The sequence below is a fragment of the Gobio gobio genome (genome assembly GCF_949357685.1).
Source record: "Gobio gobio genome assembly, chromosome: 24".
Lineage (NCBI taxonomy): Eukaryota > Metazoa > Chordata > Actinopteri > Cypriniformes > Gobionidae > Gobio > Gobio gobio.
In genome coordinates this window covers 19,203,134-19,224,218 of record NC_137120.1, presented here as the reverse complement: position 1 = coordinate 19,224,218, position 21,085 = coordinate 19,203,134, and the positions used below count along the sequence as shown (strand labels likewise).

Below are 21,085 nucleotides of genomic sequence, written 5' to 3'. Positions count from 1 at the left end.
CATCCAGATCTTGGAGGGAAGCAGTAAATGGAAGCAGGAGAAAAAAAACTTTAGACTGTGAAGTAATGTAGATTTTTCTGTGATCAGCATAACTATAAAAACTAAAGGCCTGTTCACACCAAGACAAATGTTTGGCATGAAAATGTGGTCAGATTTTCTGTTCAGACCCATGTGTAAAAATGGCAGTAAATTCACTCTCTGACAGTAGATGGTGCTTATGGAAAAGTAGAAAAAATGGATACCCTAGGTACTATGGTACACAACGCAAAGCTGCACATCTTCATGTTTCTGTTTCACGGAGAAGAAAGAATGTATTCTTTACAGTGCTTATCACACAACAACAAATACAAAAGCACAGAGACAAGAGAGCCAATTCTTTTATTCACTGTGGCCTAGCAAAAACACATCAAATTGTGAGCACCACCAAGTCATAGTTTTACTTTAACAGCAGCAGCTCTGAGCATGTGACCAAAAGTCTGAATCTAACTGGTTGGCCAGCTTTCTTCACAGTGCAATGGAAAAGAGATTTTAACACCTCTCTGTAATAATGTTAGTGTTGGTCTGAATAAACACATAAAAATTTGTAACGAAGGGGCATGATCAAAATGCTCTAGGCACCATAAAAACCTTCCCCCTTTCCGTTTGGTCTAACTTGATCACCGGCCCGGCCCCAAGAGTCGCAAACCACCTTTCTTCAAATGCCATTATCACCTCGGCTCTCCTGAACGACCTTAGCAGAGACAATGTCTGGAACCAGACAGCACAAGGACATTGACTCCATTTTTACTCACAATCAATCTGTCTCAACTGTATATAGTATTTGTCCTGAATTTTAGGCATGTCCTTATTTTATATTAGTTATGATTCTTTAGTTATGTTAGTGCAACTTCAAATGTATCGTTGCTTTAATGTCTTCAAATCCCCATCTTGCTTGGTATCAAAAGAAACCTCTTTTCATTTCAGAATTAATGGTGTACAGTATAGTATGTTTTGATTAAAATGCATCATAATATTTCTGTCATACTTTTGTGTACAAACTGCACAAATTCTCCATGCCACCGTAAACATGCAAATAGGTATAAGATAGAGCAAAGACTTTCTCCTGGTCATCTTTGATTGGTCACCTCACCAAATGGGTGTGAACTGATAGGGCCTTTAAGAGTTTGCTGATTAGGCACATCTTTGCTCAATCTATTTTGAGACACCACTTTTCAGCATCCGAGGTACACCCCACTCCATGCCATACTCTCCATATCCCTGATGGGCTCTGCATGGCAGGGGCATCCTTCTCCCTGAGTCGGGCCTAAGCCTGGCCGCATACCATCTGTCTCTACTTTGCTGCCTAGTTGGGGTCCTTACGCTTGATCCAGAGCCAGTTACTGCTTTTTTCAGCAGCAATTGACATGGACTTGATGGCCTGTTGGAGAGCACGACCCTTCAACCCTATTTTTTCTCAGCAAACTGGTGGTAGATGTGGCAACAAATCCCCTACATCCCACCTCTACAGGGAAGATGCTGGTCTTCCAGCATTCTGGTATGCTTCAGCTGCCAGGTCGGAATATTTGTTCGTTTTCCTCTCATAAGCCTCTTCAACCCAATCTTCCCATGGTAATGTTAATTCCACAACCTATGCCAGCTTTGTTGTTGGAGACCACAGGACCATGTCTGGCCAGAGTGCTGTATCCACTATTTCTGGGGGAAAAACAAGCTTCTTATCAAGGTCCACTTCCAATTCCCAACCCTGCGCTGACTGCAGGATGCTTGCATCCTTAGGTGTTGTACTATGCTCTTGATGTTGGCCAGTTGGTACGAAATTTGTGAAGTTGACCTGTCCTGCCGGTGTTTCTGGGAGATTTTTTGTGGTGGTTCGCTTCTGTTCCAGTATTGATGCCAGCTCTCTGAGTATTTGGTTATGCCGCCAATTATAGCGCCCTTGGTTGAGACTTGTAGTGCACCCTGATAGAATGTGCCTCGGGGATGAAGGTACTTGACACAGGGAACAGGCGGGATCTTCTCCATACCACTCTTTCAGATTTTGTCATATGTGGCTCTGATGACAAAACTCAGCTGTGCTCCCTCCATCTGCCAGATGTATCGCCAGCTGAGCTTTTTCTTCTCCAGACGCTCCCAGTTGTTCCATCTCCCCTGCTCGGCCATTGAGATGACTTTGGCATGTCGCTCTCCCTCCTCCGATCTCCTGACTTCTTCTACCACTGAGTATCCTGTTGAAAGTGCCCTAGTCATTGGTGATTCTATTACACGGAACGTGAAAATAGAGACACCAGCCACCATAGTCACATGTTTACCGGGAGCCAGAGCGCCTGACATCAAAGCAAATATAAAAGTGCTGGCTAAAGCTAATCGTAAATTCTCTAAGATTATTATTCACGTCAGCACTAATGATGTTCGACTTCGCCAGTCGGAGATCACCAAAATTAACATTAAAGAGGTGTGTGAACTCGCTTGTACGATGTCAGAGGCTGTTTATTGTTCTGGACCGCTCCTTGTTAAAAGGAGTGATGAGATAGTTAGCAGACTATCATCACTCAATGGCTGGTTGTCTAAGTGGTGTCCGCAAAATAACATAGGGTTCATAGACAATTGGAAAAGTTTTTGGGGCAGACCTGACCTGTTGAAGAAGGATGGCATCCATCCCTCCTGGGGTGGTTCCGCTCTTCTCTCTAGTAATATGGCACATAGTCTTAGAGCTAAACCTTGACTCACTAGGGCCCAGGTCAGGAAGCAGACAAACTGGCTAAACCGACCGTCTGCTAGCTGTCTCACGTCACCGGAGTCAGATAAATCCCAGCACATAGAGACTCTTTCACCTAGATATTATCATATAGAGACTGTATCTGTTCCCCGAATTAGTAAATACAAAAAAACATCAAAACCATTCTACAGTAAAAATTTAATTGATGTCCAACAAATAAACAAACAGATATAATACAGATGAACAATTGATAAAGCTTGGGTTGCTGAATATTCAATCCCTTTCCCCAAAAGCGCTTATTGTTAATGATATCATTACAGATAATAATCTAGATGTGCTGTGTCTGACAGAAAGCTGGCTAAAACCTGACGACTACATTACTTTAAATGAGTCCACCCCCCAAGATTATTGTTATAAACATGAGCCGGGTCTGAAAGGTAAAGGGGGAGGGGTTGCTGTAATTTATAATAATATCTTCAGTATTACTCAGAAGTCTAGTTTCGAATATAATTCCTTCAAAGTTTTGGTGCTTTATGTAACGTTCTGTAGTGTACATGATAAAACCCGTTTAACATTTGTGTTAGCTACTGTTTACAGGCCACCAGGGCATAATACAGACTTTATCAAAGAAGTTAGTACTGGCCGTAGATAAATTACTAATTGTTGGTGATTTTAATATCCATGTAGACAACGAAAAAGACTGGGATTGGGATTAGCATTTAAAGACATTCTAAACTCTATTGGAGTTAGGCAACACATGTCAGGACCCACTCATCGCCATAATCATACTTTAGACCTAACCTCTTAACAAGCGCCCCATTTTTTAGGAATTCTTTGAAAACGATATACCCAAATGAAAATGTCTGCAGCTCTTAAACCCTATGGTCTATATTCATAAACCTGGTCTTATTTTAAACTAGACACTTGAAATATTGCTACCCAAGAGTCATAATAACTCAAAGTAATATGGGAACAGAGTAATATACATGTAAATATACATGTAAGTGACTCACGTTTTTTGTTTTTTGTTTTCACTTAGGGAAAAAAATATTATAATTTAATGTTAAGAGCCTGAAAATAACTTAAATATAAAACTGAATGTCTAATCATGTCATGATTCAAATATGAGGATGATTCTCTCAGTAATGTAGCTTCTGTGAGCTTTTATGTCAAGAAAAGTCTAGGCGTCATTTCAAAAAGGCCATTTATTTCAGAACATTTGCTATTGTAAAGAGTAGTTTTTCATTCAAATAAATCTGCAATAAACTGCAATATACTACTAATTATAATGGATAAACAGTTACTGAAAAACTAAAGCAACTATTTACAGAGATTACAAAGTGTAAAAAACTCATTTAGCTGATGGGAAGCGTCTGTGAGAGACAGCGCGCTCCACTGCAGTTGCGCCATGGAGAACGCGCAGCCAGCGCAAAAACAGTATTCACCAAAGCCTACTTACGCAAACTGCGCAAGATAATGCCTTTTGATTGGTTACTAAGTCCATCAATCAAACCTTTGTTGGAAAGGCATTGGCTGGGCACCGAGTGCCTTTATCCAACGAAAACCATGGGCGCAATGATTGACAGCTCACCAAGCCTGTAAGGCACTTCCTCTATATGATGCATCCCAGAAGAGTCTCTGATTGAAGGAGAGAGACGGGGGAGGGTTAAGCATCACATCAGACAGAGCATTGTAGTGTCACTGAGGAAAAATTACACTCATTCACTGCTATAGGAGAAGAAGAACTGACTAAACACGTTAAATCATCAAAAGCAACAACATGTATGCCTGACCCTGTACCGACTAGGCTATTAAAAGAGAGGCTACCAGAGGTCATAGATCCTCTTCTTAATATCATTAATTAATCTTTGTCATTAGGATATGTTATGAAAACTTTTAAGTGTGCTATTATTAAACCACTTATTAAAAAAAACGCAACTTGATCCTACAGAATTAGTCAATTATAGACCAATCTCAAATCTACCGTTTCTGTCAAAAATACTTGAAAAGGCAGTGTCTTCAAAATTATGTTCCTTTTTAGAAAGAAATGGTATCTGTGAGGATTTCCAGTCAGGATTTAGACTGTATCATAGTACTGAGACTGCTCTCATCAGAGTTACAAATGATTTACTCTTATCATCCGATCGTGGCTGTATCTCTCTATTAGTGTTACTCAATCTTAGCGCTGCATTTGATACTATCGACCACAACATTCTTTTGAATAGACTCGAAAATTATGTAGATATTAATGGAATTGCTTTGTCATGGTTTAAATCATACCTATGTGACCGTTATCAGCTTGTAGCAGTAAATGAAGAGATATCACACCGATCACAAGTTCAGTATGGAGTAGCGCAAGGCTCAGTGCTAGGATCGCTGCTCTTCACTCTGTACATGCTACCTGGGAGATATCATTAGGAAGCATGGCGTTAGTTTTCATTGTTATGCTGACGATACTCAGCTCTATATTTCTTCACGCCCTGGAGAAACTTACCAATTCACAAGATTAACGGAATGCATAGCTGATATAAAACATTGGATGACCAGTAATTTCCTGCAACTCAATTCAGAAAATTTTTTTTTTTAAATTATTGGACAAAAAAGCTCCACAAGTAGTAACCTAGAATACTGTCTAACACTTGATGGCTGCTCTGTCAAGTCCTCGTCGTCAGTGAGGAACCTGGGTGTGCTCTTTAATACCAATCTTTCGTTTGAAAGCCACGTTTCTAGCATCTGTAAAACTGCATTCTACCATCTTCATTAGTTCATGTGTTCATGACCTCAAGGTTAGATTATTGTAATGCTCTACTGGGTGGTTGCCCTGCTCGCTTAATAAATAAACTCCAGCTGGTCCAAAACGCAAACGCAGCTCAAGTTCTTACTAGAACCAGGAAGTATGACCATATTAGCCCAGTTCTGTCAACACTGCATAGGCTGCCTATTAAACATCGCATACATTTTAAAATCTTGCTTATTACTTACAAAGCACTAAATGGTTTAGCTCCCCAATACTTGAGCGAGCTCTTAACATATTATACTCCATCATGTCTACTGCGGTCTCAAAATTCTGGCCAGTTGATAATACCGAGAATATCCAAATCAACTGCAGGCAGTCGATACTTTTCCTATTTAGCACCTAAACTCTGGAACAGTCTTCCTAACATTGTACGGGAAGCAGACACACTCTGTCAGTTTAAATCTAGACTAAAAACACATCTCTTTACTGTGGCATACACATAAAACACTTTTTCAATGAAATGATTGTTAGGCTGCATTAACTAGGTCAGCCGGAACCGGGAACACTTCCCATAACACCTGATGTACTTGTTACATCATTAGAAGAATGGCATCTACACTAATGTTAGTCTCTCTGTTTTATCCCGAGGTTTACTGCAGTCAGCCGGATCTGGGCCGTATCCAGATCAGATAGTGGACCTGCGCCCAGAGAAGACCAACACATGACCCTGAAGTGTCTGCAGTGACCGTGTCAATTAGACTCCCCTGAAAATACATCGTCAACACAGCATCCTCAATAAACCCGTCTCCAGCATGATGACTCCGATTGTTCGAATATTACAATTTAATAATACTTAAATCGATATGTCATCCTCAATAAACCCGTCTCCAGCGTGTTGCCTCCGATCTTTCGAATATTGCACTTTAATAATTATTTAATCAACACATCAGCCTCAATAAACCCATCTCCGGCATGTTGCCTCCGATCCTTCGAATATTCCGATCTATTATGACCTCTGACCTGTAAAGTTTCCAGAATAATAATCATACACTGCTTGTTAATTGGCCAGAGGAGAACTGGCATCCCGACTGAGCCTGGTTTCTCCCAAGGTTTATTTTTCTCCATTAGGTCACCTGATGGGGTTTTGGTTTCCTTGCCACTGTTGCCTCTGGCTTGGCGTACTCAGTTGGGGACACAACATTTTTATAAATTTTTCAACTAAATATCCAAATAAATCTAATTATTAAACTAAATTAACCATATAAACTAAATTACTGATCTAATTACTGATCTAAAGCCCACACTGTCACTGTATGATAATTGAAATGAACTGATGCCATAACCGTTTTCTCCAGAATGGCTAGACGGCTGAATAAAATTATGCTGCATTATTTTCCTGTTTAACACTGTAAAACTGCTTTGAAACAATCTGCATTGTTAAAAACGCTATATAAATAAAGTTGACTTGACTAGACCACTAGCTGTCTCTTCTGTACTGATGTCGCTGTTCGAATGACTGCATCCTCGGATTCAGTTAGGGTCGTGACGAGTCATCACGATGGAGATGTCACATGCCTGTCCTGTCTTGTGTGCACATGTGGGTTTTGTTAGTGTGGCCATGTGCCTCTGTCATTGTTTGATCCCTCCCCCTTGTTATCTGATTAGTGTTTGATTTCCTCCACCTGTTCCCTCCTGATTTCTTCCCCTTTATATAGTTCCCATGTGCTCACAGTCTTTGTGGTTACGTTGTAATGTCTACGTCCTCCGTTCCCTGTGATTCCCTGGTATGTTCAGTTTTCTGTTATGTTATGTTTTTTTTCCCCCTCGTGGGTTTTGTTTTGAGTTTATGTTTTATTTTATAATACATTTCTATTCTCCTGCACTTGAGTCCTCGCACCAGTTTTCCTTTGTGTTAAACGTGACAGAACGTAACCACCATGCAGCGGACTCAGCAGGAAACGGTCCCACCACGTATGAACATTTTGGAGTGCTTTGCGTGGTGGGCTCGTCTCACTGAGGAGGCCAATAGGCTCCCTGTTCCGGTGGATCGTGTTCCGGTAGCCCCAGTTCCGGTGGATCCGAGGCCAGTGGTACGTAAACAGAGGAGGAGGAGAAAGGTTCCCTCCATGCCAGGTTGGGTGGTCCCTGTTCCGGTGGTCCGTATTGCGGTGGACCGTGTTCCGGTGATCCCTGTTCCGGTGGTCCGAGTTCCGGTGGTCCCTGCTCCGGTGGACCCAGTTCTGGTGGACCCTGCTCCGGTGGTCCCTGCCCCGGTGGACCCTGCTCCGGTGGACCCTGCTCCGGTGGACCCTGCCCCGGTGGTCCCTGCCCCGGTGGTCCCTGCCCCGGTGGACCCTGCTCTGGTGGACCCTGCTCCGGTGGTCCCTGCTCCGGTGGTCCCTGCTCCGGTGGACCCTGCTCCGGTGGTCCCTGCTCCGGTGGTCCCTGCTCCGGTGGACCCTGCTCCGGTGGACCCTGCTCCGGTGGACCCTGCTGCGGTGGACCCTGCTGCGGTGGTCCCTGCTCCGGTGGACCCTGCTCCGGTGGACCCTGCTCCGGTGGACCCTGCTCCGGTGGTCCCTGCTCCGGTGGTCCCGAGTCCTGACACAGCCTGGAGGGCTGTGATGGGGTTCTTCATGGCAGCAGTCCTGCGTGCCTGGGAGGAGCACAGGGTTTCCCCTGGCGTGGTCCCAGTTCCGGTGGACCCTGCTCCGGTGGTCCCTGCTCCGGTGGTCCCTGCTCCGGTGGTCCCTGCTCCGGTGGTCCCTGCTCCGGTGGTCCCTGCTCCGGTGGACCCTGCTCCGGTGGACCCTGCTCCGGTGGTCCCTGCTCCAGTGGTCCCGAGTCCTGACACAGCCTGGAGGGCTGTGATGGGGTTCTTCATGGCGGCAGTCCTGCGTGCCTGGGAGGAGCACAGGGTTTCCCCTGGCGTGGACCCTGTTCCGGTGGACCCTGTTCCGGTGGACCCTGCTCCGGTGGACCCTGCTCCGGTGGATCCTGCTCCGGTGGTCCCTGCTCCGGTGGTCCCAGCTCCGGCGGTCCCTGCTCCGGCGGACCCAGTTCCGGTGGACCCAAGGCCAGAGACCATCCCGGCGGTTCCTGCCGTGTCCGGGCCTCCCGAACTCGGCGGGCCGCCCTGGCCTCCCGAACTATGCGGGCCGCCCTGGCCTCCCGAACTCTGCGGGCCGCCCTGGCCTCCCGAACTCTGCGGGTCGCCTGAACTCCGCGGGCCGCCCCGGTCGCCTGAACTCTGCGGGCCACCCTGGCCGCCTGAACTCTGCTGGCCACCCCGGCCGTCCCGGCCGCCTGAACTCTGCTGGCCACCCTGGCCGTCCCGGCCGCCTGAACTCTGCAGGCCGCCTGTACTCTGCTGGTGTCCCCGGCCCCCCCGGCCGCCTGAACTTTTTGTGATTCCCGTCTCTCCCTTGCCGCTCTGGTCCGTCCCTCCCGTGCCGCTCTGGTCCGTCCCTCCCGTGCCGCTCTGGTCCGTCCCTCCCGTGCCGCCCTGGTCCGTTCCTCCCGTGCCGCCCTGGTCCGTTCCTCCCGTGCCGCCCTGGTCAGTCCCTCCCGTCCCGCCCTGGTCCGTTCCTCCCGTCCCGCCCTGGTCCGTTCCTCCCGTGCCGCCCTGGTCAGTCCCTCCCGTCCCGCCCTGGTCAGTCCCTTCCGTCCCGCCCTGGTCCGTTCCTCCCGTGCCGCCCTGGTCTGTCCCTCTTCGTCTGTCCCTCCCATCCCTCCCTGGTCTGTCTTTCTTGCCCCACCCTCGGCTGATGGAGCGTCTGGTAGCCGCTCCGTAGAGAGGGGGTTATGTCACATGCCTGTCCTGTCTTGTGTGCACATGTGGGTTTTGTTAGTGTGGCCATGTGCCTCTGTCATTGTTTGATCCCTCCCCCTTGTTATCTGATTAGTGTTTGATTTCCTCCACCTGTTCCCTCCTGATTTCTTCCCCTTTATATAGTTCCCATGTGCTCACACTCTTTGTGGTTATGTTGTAATGTCTACGTCCTCCGTTCCCTGTGATTCCCTGGTATGTTCAGTTTTCTGTTATGTTATGTTTTTTTTCCCCCTCGTGGGTTTTGTTTTGAGTTTATGTTTTATTTTATAATAAATTTCTATTCTCCTGCACTTGAGTCCTCGCACCAGTTTTCCTTTGTGTTAAACGTGACAGGAGATGCTTCTGCTCTGCACTAATTGGGTTTTAACTTCATCCTCGCCCATGTTATATTTTGATGAAGTTTCTCCAGCAGTCTCTTAGTGCAGGGGACAGTTGTTGTGAGTGTTGTTAGATCGTCCATATAGGCTTGAATTGGTGGTAACCTCTGATTACATGGTAGTCGTTCTTATCCCACGAACCCATTTCGAGGCTCTGATAAGGATCTCCATTGCCATCGTGATGGCCAATGGAGAGATGGTGCACCCCCGTCATGATGCCTACCTCCAGCGGTTGCCAACTCGGGGTGAAGCTTGATGTTGTAAGGCAAAACTGTAGATCCTGGAAGTAGTGTTTCACTAGATTTGTGATTGTAGTCAGCACCTGGAAGAAATCAAAGGCAGCCCACAGCATGAGGGACTGAACCATAGGCATTAGTCGGATCGAGGAACAAGACGTCAAGATCTTTCCCTTCTTTCTTTGCAGTCTGGATTTGAAGCCATAAGATGCACTATGTTCAAGGCATCTGCGATGCCAGCCTTTTGGATTGATGCGTCAATGAAGTGATATTGTTATAAATACTTTGCCAGTCGTTGTGCCAACACACTGAAAAAGATCTTACCTTCAATGTTCAAAAGGTTTATCTGGCGGAACTGTTCAATGGTGGTTGAATTATTTTCTTTTGGGATGAACACCCCTCCCGCTCTTCGCCATGCTTTCAGGATGATTTGCTTTTCCCACACTACTTTCATGTTTTTCCACAGGATTTTCAAAACATCTGGGGCATTCTTGTAGACACTATTTGGTACGCCATGGTGCAGATGCCGATCTCGGCTAAATGGGAAACACCTGGGAGAACTAATACAACATGAAAAACAACAAAGGACTACAACAGATGGCACAGGACAGGAAATAACAAAAAGTGTCCACAAACACACAGGGAATATGTGACAGAGCCCCCCACTTAAGAGTGGCTTCTAGACGCTCACAAGGAATAATGCACACCAAGAGTTGGGAGGGATGAGAAGGGATGGTGGGCCAGGTCTGTGCAGGGGAACAGGACATTGAGCCAAAACCGGCATAGATGGGCCTGGGAGCGTGGGCGTATCTGGACCGTAGGGCATGGGTGGCCACGGCGGGTCGGGAGCCCAACCCACATGTGCCCCACCCACAGGTTCATGACCCCCCCCCCCAAATTTCTATGGGGAGCTTCGGGCTCTTGGAGGCTCGGAGCGGGCTCTTGGAGAACCGGAGCGGGCTCTTGGAGGCTCGGAGCGGGCTCTTGGAGGATGGGCGTGGCGACCATGATGGTTGGAGACTCAGGACTGGTAGGTACTGCATAGATATCACCTTCCTCCACGACACCCACAGTAAATGTAGAGCCGCTCATCTGGAGGGCATAGTCAAGGAACTAACTCAAGGACCATCGAGGACCATAACGGATCAGTTTGGTTTATAAGTGTTGGTTGAGTCCATAGCAAAAAAAGTCAATCAACATAAAGTCCGGGAGGTTGGTCATGTTTGCGATGTTCAGAAAAGTCTCTGATGTGGTCCTCGAGTGAGTGAGTTCCTTGGCGTAGTCAAACAAGGGTGACTGCTGCTGGATCCATCTTTTGGTCGGTCGTTCTGTAACATTGGGGCAGGGATGAGAATCCAAATGCAGCTTGAACATTTATTAAAGACTTAAACACAGAAAATCCAAGGATGCAAACAGGCAGGAGCACAAAACCAGGAGCACAAAACCAGGAAAACATGCGGGAGCAACGATGACAAAAAACAACTGAAGCAGTGGGGTATAATTACACAGGGAAACAAGGTTAACGAGATAACAAGAGGGAGTGGCTAAATAGGAAACACCTGGGACAACTAATACAATATGAAAAACTACAAAGGACTACAACACATGGCACAGGACAGGAAATAAAAAGTGTCCACAAACACACAGGGAATATGTGACAGGTATTTACAACAAAGATTTATAAATGATATGTGAGGTATTTTAAGCTGAAACTTCACAGACACATTCTGGGGACACCTGAGACTTAAATTACATCTTGTAAAATGGGCATAATAGGTCCCCTTTAAAATAATTTTGATTATAAATTGAAAGGTTGTACATCATTTACACTGTAAAAAATGTTTTTGGGGAAAAATTTTGCAAATTGATCATTACATATTGGCCCAATAAATGACTTCCAAATAATTATCCCCATGCAAAAAGATGCATTGTACTAATCATAGCTTAAGGTCTTCACTCAAAATTAAAATTGTATATTCACCGAACATATTTAATTGTGCTCAGTCAATCTATGAAGTCAAAGTGAAAAAATCCATGTTGGATGAACAAGTCCTACGTCCGAAAAACTGTATACGCATGCGCAAAATGCGCTTGAGGAAAACCGTTAGTGTGGCGATTTCAAATGCGGAGTGCGGGAGTGGGAGCGCGAGCAGACTGCAGAGCCAAACCAGCCGGTGCTGAAGACCGAAACAAACATTAATATTCATCGTCAAAAGACGTTGGTGAGTATTGAGCACTGAAATGTTTCTCCAGAGTTTAGCTTCATGACCCGATATGAAGTTTAAAAGACATTTTGTATAATCACGAGTTCATGCATTCATTGCTTTCATGAGTGTGTTCTCATTTACCACATAATTATCTAATGGTAGCCAATAGTTTTATTTTCCTCATGTCTTATATGTCTAAAATGATAGGTAATAAGTAAATTAAGTCATTTGTGTGATATGTGCACCATGCGACTGTTGAACACGGTGCCGGAGATTGCATTTGGCGTCGACCTCTGCCTCTTTCAGGGCTTTTAATATCAAACACGTCAAGCTTGTGATTTTCTTATTCATCCATTCATTCGTCTCATCCTCATTATATAATGTAAAACTTCTATTCTGTCATTTGCCAGATGTGATACAGGGAAACTTTGCCATTAATGTTAGTTTTTATTTTTATTTGCAGGTTTTTAGCCTATGCAGTGCCGCGTTTTCTTCACCACATTAAGACATCCTGTTATGCAGAAGACTTTTTGACTTCTTGAATATTCAGAGTTCCCTTTCTTTCAGTCACTACGACTCAACGTTAGTGACTAACGAATTGGGGTTTCGCTTAGAAGCATATCATCTTCGAGATCTTAGGAAACGCCCAATGGCAGTGCCAATGCCATGGGCATGCGGAATTTACATATGTAACTCCGCCCCACCGCGTGGGTATAAAAGGAAGTACGTGGCAATATCGCATTACGTTTCTGTTTCGGAGCCAAGAGTACCTACCTCTTCACTCCTACAGCCTTCTGAGACTCTGTCAGCTTCTTCGAGACGAGCAGCTTTCCAGACGGTGTTGGTGTGACGGCGCGTTCCAGTGATCGCAAACTTCCTGCCTGCTGATCTGTGCAGTGGTCTGCATCCAGCTGGTGTATGTTTCCCTGGGCGCTTCGGCATCGACTGCGAAGTTTCCTCTCACAAAAAGAGCTTGCACGTGGCACGTCCTTTTCAGGATGTCTCGCCCGTGCACTTCTGGGTGCGGCCGATTTCTCTCGCCCTCTGATGGGCACGAGTGCTGTGTGACGTGTTTGGGCTTTCAGCACGCTCAGGCAGCACTCGTGGATGATTCATGTTCCCACTGCAGGAACATGATTATCTCGGTGTTACGGTTGAGACTCCGTGACCTCCATGCTGATGCCGGAGCGAGAGTCCACGAGAGGCGGCACTTTGGCTGGTGGCCAGGGTGACCTGAGGGTGATGGTGTGGAATCAAGCTCCGACGCTCATGCCTCGGCCCACACCCCCCTCTAATGCACCGAACCCGCCGAACGTTCAGGCGTGTACATCGGGGCCGGCTCCTGCTGTCCCGACTGTCGCGTTTGGCGCCGCGAAGGACGAAGAAATGTCGATCGCCGCATCGCAAGGTGGGCTGGAGTCATCTGAGGATGATGATTCGGTTGTGCTGCGGCCTTCGGGTGTGCCATTATTGCCCGAGTTGGACCCAGAGTTGATAGCCATGCTCTCTTGGGTAGCCGCAATGCTTGGGTTGGAGTGGAACCCTCCGCCCCGACCTGAGCGCTCGCGGTTGGATGAATGGTTTTTGGGGGCGGCCCGTCCGGCCACCCCTCCAATATCTTTCTTCCCTGAGGTGCATGAGGAGGTCGCGCGGTCCCGTTGTCTTCCGGCAACCGAGCCCCGGTCAAAGGGTATACTGGGGTCCCCCCAGTTGAAGGCTCTGTTGCGATGTAACTGTGTCCTCACAGTGCTTCGACCTGGCGCGGTGACCCAAAGCACCCCTCCAAAGCCTGTAGGTTTTCGTCGTCCCTGGTGGCGAAGACCTATAGAGCTGCGGGGCAGGTCGCCGCTTCTTTGCACGCCATGGCAACTCTTCAGGCTTACCAAGCCAAGTTGCTGTGTGACCTGCACGAGGGTGGAGCTGATCCAGGACTCAGAGATGAGTTGCGTGCCGCCACCAACCTCGCTCTCCGGGCGACGAAGGTGACCGCATGCTCCCTGGGTCAGGTGATGTCCACAGCAGTGGTCCAGGAGAGACACCTATGGCTCACCCTGGCTGATATGCGTGACGGCGAGCGAACCCGTTTCCTCAACGCTCCCATATCCCAGGATGGGCTTTTCGGCGGCGCGGTTGAGAGCTTCACCCAACAGTTCTCAGCCGCCCAGAAGCAGACTGAGGCAATCAAACACATCCTGCCCCGGCGGTCAGCTGCTGCCTCCACCCGCGCAGGTGCCTCAGTCTGCTCGCCGCCGAGGACGCCCTCCCGCGGTTCCCTCTACCTCTGCGCCACCCAAGCAGCAGCCTCCACCAGGGCCGCACAGAGGAAACCGCAGGAAGGCGTCCCAGTCCGCTCCAGCCCCTCAGCCCGCGAAAAAATGCCAGGTCAAGCGGCGCTCCTGACGCGGACAGCTCAGGGATGGGCAGTTCTTTCCAGGAGATGGCAGCAGGGCCACTCCTTTGTTCAGAGAATCCTTTGTTCAGCTGCTGGCCCCCGGGTCAGCAGCACCCTAATGTGGTTAAAGAAAGAACTGACACCCCCATCCCTGAGCACCCAGAGACTGGTGATAACAGTGCGCGCCACCCCGGGTCCCGCCACTCGCATTACTCTCTGTCGCCAGCCTCCTCTCAGAGCAGACCCCAGTGGAACGCACGTCCTTCCCTGGTCTCCTCTGTCAGGACGCAGCCATTTACCGTGCCCCCACACCGGGATGCTACGCCTCCCATGTCCGGGCCGGTAACGCTGCCTCGCTGCCCCACCCTGGGTACATTCAAGATGTTGACAGCGAAACGCCTTTTCGAATGCGTTCGTCCAGCCGATTGGTTTGCAGCGATCGACGTTGGTGAGTATTGAGCACTGAAATGTTTCTCCAGAGTTTAGCTTCATGACCCGGTATGAAGTTTAAAAGACATTTTGTATAATCACGAGTTCATGCATTCATTGGTTTCATGAGTGTGTTCTCATTTACCTAATTGTCTAATGGTAACCAATAGTTTTATTTTCCTCATGTCTTATGTGTCTAAAATAATAGGTAATAAGTAAATCAAGTAATTTGTGTGATATATGCGGCATGCGACCGTTGAACACGGTGCTGGAGATTGCATTTGGTGTCGGCCTCTTTCAGGGCTTAAGTTATTGCCTTTTAATGGCAAACACGTCAAGCTCGTGATTTTCCTTTTCGTCCGTTCATTCGTCTCATCCTCATTATATAATGAAGAACTTCTGTTCTGTCATTTGCCAGATGTGATGCAGGGAAACTTTGCCATTAATGTTAGTTTTTATTTTTATTTGCAGGTTTTTAGCAGTTTTTAGCCTATGCAGTTTTCTTCACCACATTAAGACATCCTGTTAAGCAGAAGACTTCTTGAATATTCAGAGTTTTTCCTTATTGAAAATAATGTATTTGTTGGAACATGACTTGTTAATAAAGTAATGTGATAAAATGTCAACCCTGTTGTCTGTGTTCATTATGTTTTTACTGATTTTTGTCTTTTGGGACAGTGAGAAATAATCAATTGTTACTACAATTTAAAATATTTAATTGGACCAACCTCACTGTTTCACTGTAAAGCATTTCTCCAATTTAAAATTTTTGGTTACTGAATTTTTTTAGCTGGCCAAATTGAATTTCTGTGAATTAAATTATATCAATTCACAGAAATTCAATTTGCCCAACTGAAAAATGCAAATGTGATCGGTCACTAGAAAATTTTAAATTGGAGAGGCCTGAAATTTTTTACAGTGTTGGTAAATTACATTTTTCCATTGGCTCAACATATTATTTCTAATTGAGCCCATGTTAACAGACTGTTGCCACAATGGATACAATTCAATTCACAGAAATTCAATTTGGCCAATTGAAAAATTTAGATGTGATCAGTCACTAGAAAATGTTTAATTGGAGAGGCGTTAATTTTTTTATTTGCATTTCATGTGATTTTTTGTCGTTCACACTTGCTAAATCTGATCGGATTTCAATTGGATTTGCACAAAAAACGGACTTGGACTGACAGTCTGAACATAGCTATACATTCACTGTGCTTTGAAACAATGTGTATTGTGAAAAGCGCTATACAAATACAAATACATTTGAACTGTGGTAGGTTGAGAAGATCTACCCTGTTAATTCCACAAGTCTGTCTTTTCACAAGTGTCTAGGTCAATGGGCACTTCTATACCAGCTCTTTTCATTTTCTTTAACATGCTACAAGAAATCTGTATCCAGCTGCTACATCCCTCATGACATATCAGACAGACAGCCGAGTACGCACATAATGATTTATTTTTAATGAGGTCTGCATGATGCCATCTTAGCTCATGGCAACTGGAAATGTTATTAAAAAGTCAATCACCTGAGCCATACATGCCATAATTACTTTAGAGCCACAGAAAAAACAACGTCCTGACAGTCCCCGATTAAACAATATACCAAACCTATAAAACCTTATAAAACTATTCTGTGACATGTTTCAAAAATGATTTGCTTAGATGTATTTTCTATCCTGTGTTTGTTTCTTGTAGTTTCAGTTCAGTTTAGTCTTGATTGCATCCTAGTTTACTGATTACATTTATTAAGTTTCCCTGTGTATTTATGCTCCTTGTTTTGTTAAGTTAATTGTCAATTGTCTTTCATGCGAGTCTTTAGTGTGATATTTCTCTGTGCGTTCTCCTGTGTATTCGCTCCATGTTTATTAAAGAACTTTTGATATTCCGATTCATGATTCTAATAACCACCACAACAGTCGTGACAGATTTGGTAGGAGTAGACAGAGAAAACTGCATTTCATGCTTTTAAGAGCCTTCTCAAATAAATCAGTCACTGACCATATACTATAATGAAATATTTACTATTCATATTTAGTTTAAAAAATCATCAGAATACAAAGCTACATGACAGTCAAAGGAAAAACACACATTGAAAGAATATTTAGGCATAATGTAAGATTTATGCATTTGAATTGCATATCAAACTAATAAATATAATGTGATGCATATTTATCAGTCATACATAAATGAAATGTATACACATTTAAAATCATGGAATACTTTATTTATTTATTTATTTATTTATTATACTTACTATTAATATTTGCATATTTGATTTTATTTAAATAATCATATTTTTAAAATGTGCATTAAAAAATCTGAATATAAATAGCTTTAGAACAAGCAACATTCAATTAGCTAAAAAGTATTAACCAAACTGGATTTCTGGATTATATATATATATATATATATATATATATATATATATATATATATATATATATATATATATATATATATATATATATATATATATATATATATATATAAACTTGGTTATCGTGTTTTTAAAACACATTCAGTTTATTAGCACTATTACAAAAATCATACTAATTTCATACCCGTTTTATTTATATGACTAAGAAATATGCATCACATTAAGTTTATTAGTTTGTTTGTGTTAAAACTGTGTAATGCAAATGTATTGAAATTTTATATGCAGTTCCGCCAGAGTGGTGTAGTTATGACCCATGCTAACCAAACCTTGAGCCCCTGGACTGGGCAACGTCCCGTGACCGTGTGAACACCTATTTAAGGTAAGAAGAACAAAGGAGGAGTGTAATTCTACCTAAATGAAAACTCTACCTGCATTTGTTTGATGTCCGTCACTCTACACCTGTCATGTGCGATAACTTGCATTTTTACCACAGTATAACCATTTGCTCTGACACTGGATATGCGCACCATTAACACAACAAACAGCATTGTCTCCAGACGTCGTAAATCACACACCTGCAGCCAGAGCAGCTGCTGCAACAAAGGATGAGAGTGATAGAACGGCAAAAACGATGACTTATCAAACATTCCTTTGCTGGTGTGTGTAAAGACGGTGAGCTGGATTTGTTTTTTTTTTACTTTTAAATGGCTGAGGAAAAATGGGAGGATACCTTCTTCAAAACCCCCAGTTATGCTTTGAGAAGTAACATGAAACCTGCACAATGTCCCGTCTTAAAAACAGAAATTATGGCTGGAATTCTGTTTTAGAATGAAGAAACTCTCTGAGAGGAGTTTTAGTCTGCTGGGAGTAATCTCATCCTTATTTAATTACAGCAATTTTAAGAGTAATTTATGAGGCTTTTTCAGAAGCTTTCTTACCTAAGTTTGCATAAGAACGTGTTAGCAAGTCCTTTACAAGGCTGTCCCTCGTGTTATCTCCCAGATTTCCCTCAATAAATAAGTAAATGTGATTCAACACTCAATCATATATGAGTAGCAGTGGTCTCATTGTAAAATATGTTGCCTTGTGGGTAATGAGCAGACATAAAAAATAAAGGTCCTTTATTGGCATCTATGGTTCCCTGAAGAATCTTTAACATCCATGGAACCTTTCCATTCCACAAAAAGCTTCTCTATACACTCTTAAAGTCCCTGTGAAATTAAAATGAATGTTTAAGGGCTTTTAGTCTTAATATGTTAGCCTTACTGTTAACTATAAGCTAGTGTGTGCCAACACAATGACAAAATTCACAATTTAGAAGATATAAGCATTCAAAACTTAGTCTCTCACTTCTGCCAATGTGGATCGATGATTTTAATGACATCACTCTGCACTTCAGCTTCTCATCAGATTTTCTGTCCAATCAAATGCTCTCTAGAATCTGAAGTCATGGGTGTGTTTTGGGCTTGACGTGCAAAAAAACAATCAGAGTCTCATCTCCCATTCCCTTATAAAAGACAGTTGCGCTCACACCATTGCGGATTCACTATTTACATGGCTGTGTGTGTAATAAGCAGAGTGTACGCGTGTTGTGCACCCGCCTATGGGCACATATTACTAACACGCCTTTTAAATAACACAAAAATACTGCGCTATTGACTTTAGACCAGGTTTTTGTTGGTCAATGGTGCAGTCGTTTAGCCTGGATGCCAGCCGAATTTAGCCCCGCCCACAAAATTTTTTGCTCTGGCAATTCGGTCTGGACTCGCTCCGTAGAGGAGTAATTATGCCCGAACAGAAACTGTTCGGACCAATGAAATTGTCAGGGCGGGCTTTAGACGATGATGGACAGATGATCAACAGTAACGTAATCATCCACGTCATCAAAGGCTCTTGGGTTGAATTTGCTCTTATCCTAAACGGAGAACTTGTTTGTATATGCATTCACCTTCACTATTTCTCTCAGAAATGATGATCGTGTTGGTAAGTACTCTGTGTATCCTTAAATTATTTTATTACTGGCAAAGATCGTTTACACTCATCTTTTTCTTGTAACGTTACTTAATCCAGCGTGTGTGCAGACAGGGTTTCCAAGTGTTTTTGCAATGTCGCGCACAATTGCTACTCAAAACTATAGCCCAAAACAATAACTTTCCGGGTGGTTCTCCGGAAAAAAATGCCGTTTGGTTGGCAAAATATGTTATTTTGGCAAGGTTGCCTGCTAAAAATCGCATTCCTGGGTTTATATAATCACATAATTGGGGTCGCTTCAACCCGCGGACATGGAGAAAAACACAGACTTGGGAACACAGTGCAGTTGAGTTCTGTTGACATTTGACAACTAACGTTACGCGTCACTCCGTTGCTCTGATTGGTTGTGGGTCTATCCAATTGAGGTCTTTCCTGGCTCGGTTGAAACACGCCCCATAATCAAAGCTCAATGGAGCGGTACCAGACTCATATTCTGACTAGAATTGAGTATGGCCACGCCAGGCTAGCAGTCGTTTTCAGTTGTGTCAAAATAGCAACGTGCCAGCAATGCGACTGAACATACCTCGTTTTCAGACCAGCATGGCCATGGGCGAACAGATGGGCGCAGGTGCATTTGCTATTTAAACAACGTGGTGCTGGACGTGAAAATGATAACTGCATCCGGCCGAAACAAGCAAAAAACACTTGCGTCGCACCTGTGGTCGCATTGCGCTGGGTGTATGATAGGGCCCGATAGCACCAAGCGGATCATATGCGTGAGTCGGCACAGACCACAAAATATATCGGATCCATTTGAAATCTGCACAGAATGCTGTATTTTAAAGTTTAAATGGTTAGAGATTAGTAACTGTGGTTGTACTCAACAGCTCTGGCCGAGCTGTGATATAAACTTAACACTAATGGCAATTTTTAAAAAGGGGAGGAGCTGTTCGATGTCCCGCCCTATCTTCCTGTTTAGTGGGAATTACGTCAACACATTGAATAATGCCGCTTTTTTCAAGGCACTTCAGTGGGGCTTTAAAAATAAAGGTTCTTCACTGGCATCGAAAGAACCTTCAACATCCATGGAACCTTTCCATTCCACAAAAGCTTCTTTATAGTGGAAAAAAAAGTTGTTTTATGAAAAATTACTGTCATTTTCACACTGCCCCAACAGACACCAAACCCCAACAGGCAAGAAACGCTGATTGAACATATTCACTCGGGTGAAAACAAACCCTGACCAACGCCAATAGGGGTAATATACTAATCTGACAAAACCCAACAAATGTGTTTGTGCGATGTGAATTGGCCTTTAGAAAAAAAACTACTCTCTTCTATGACATTGCGGCAAAAACCCTTATTTTTAAAACTGTCCATGGCATCTGTGCCGCAGTACTCACACATGTTCTACAAATCTCCCTCCACTTAAGTGTCCGTTTATGGAATATTTTGGCTAATTTAATCATGCCCCAGCTATCTCTTCCCTTTTTGATGAATCTTATCATGTTTACATCCACATCTAGACCCTAAAAATAAAGTAATTAGTAATTAATTCTAAAGTAATATATTTAGCTGTATAGACCCAACATGCAAATGTGAAAAGTATGCAACAGAGGGGTCTCTGGTATCCAGATGCAATTTTATGATGAAATCACAGATTTACTAGTCAAATCAAGATTTAGCTACAGACAGGAACTGGAGGAGAAAATTACATTAGAAGTAGATCAGAGAGAAAGTTTAATGTCTGGAACTACTAAAGTGGATAGTTTTTCATAATGTGCCTCTAATTATGATTTAATTATGGTTGG

The 21,085-nt window shown here is 44.3% G+C and overlaps 1 protein-coding gene across 1 annotated transcript in view; it reads right to left on the bottom strand.

The window, feature by feature from the left end:
- Positions 1–21,085, bottom strand: part of anos1b (anosmin 1b) — a 120,337-nt gene that overhangs the window by 98,064 nt on the left and 1,188 nt on the right.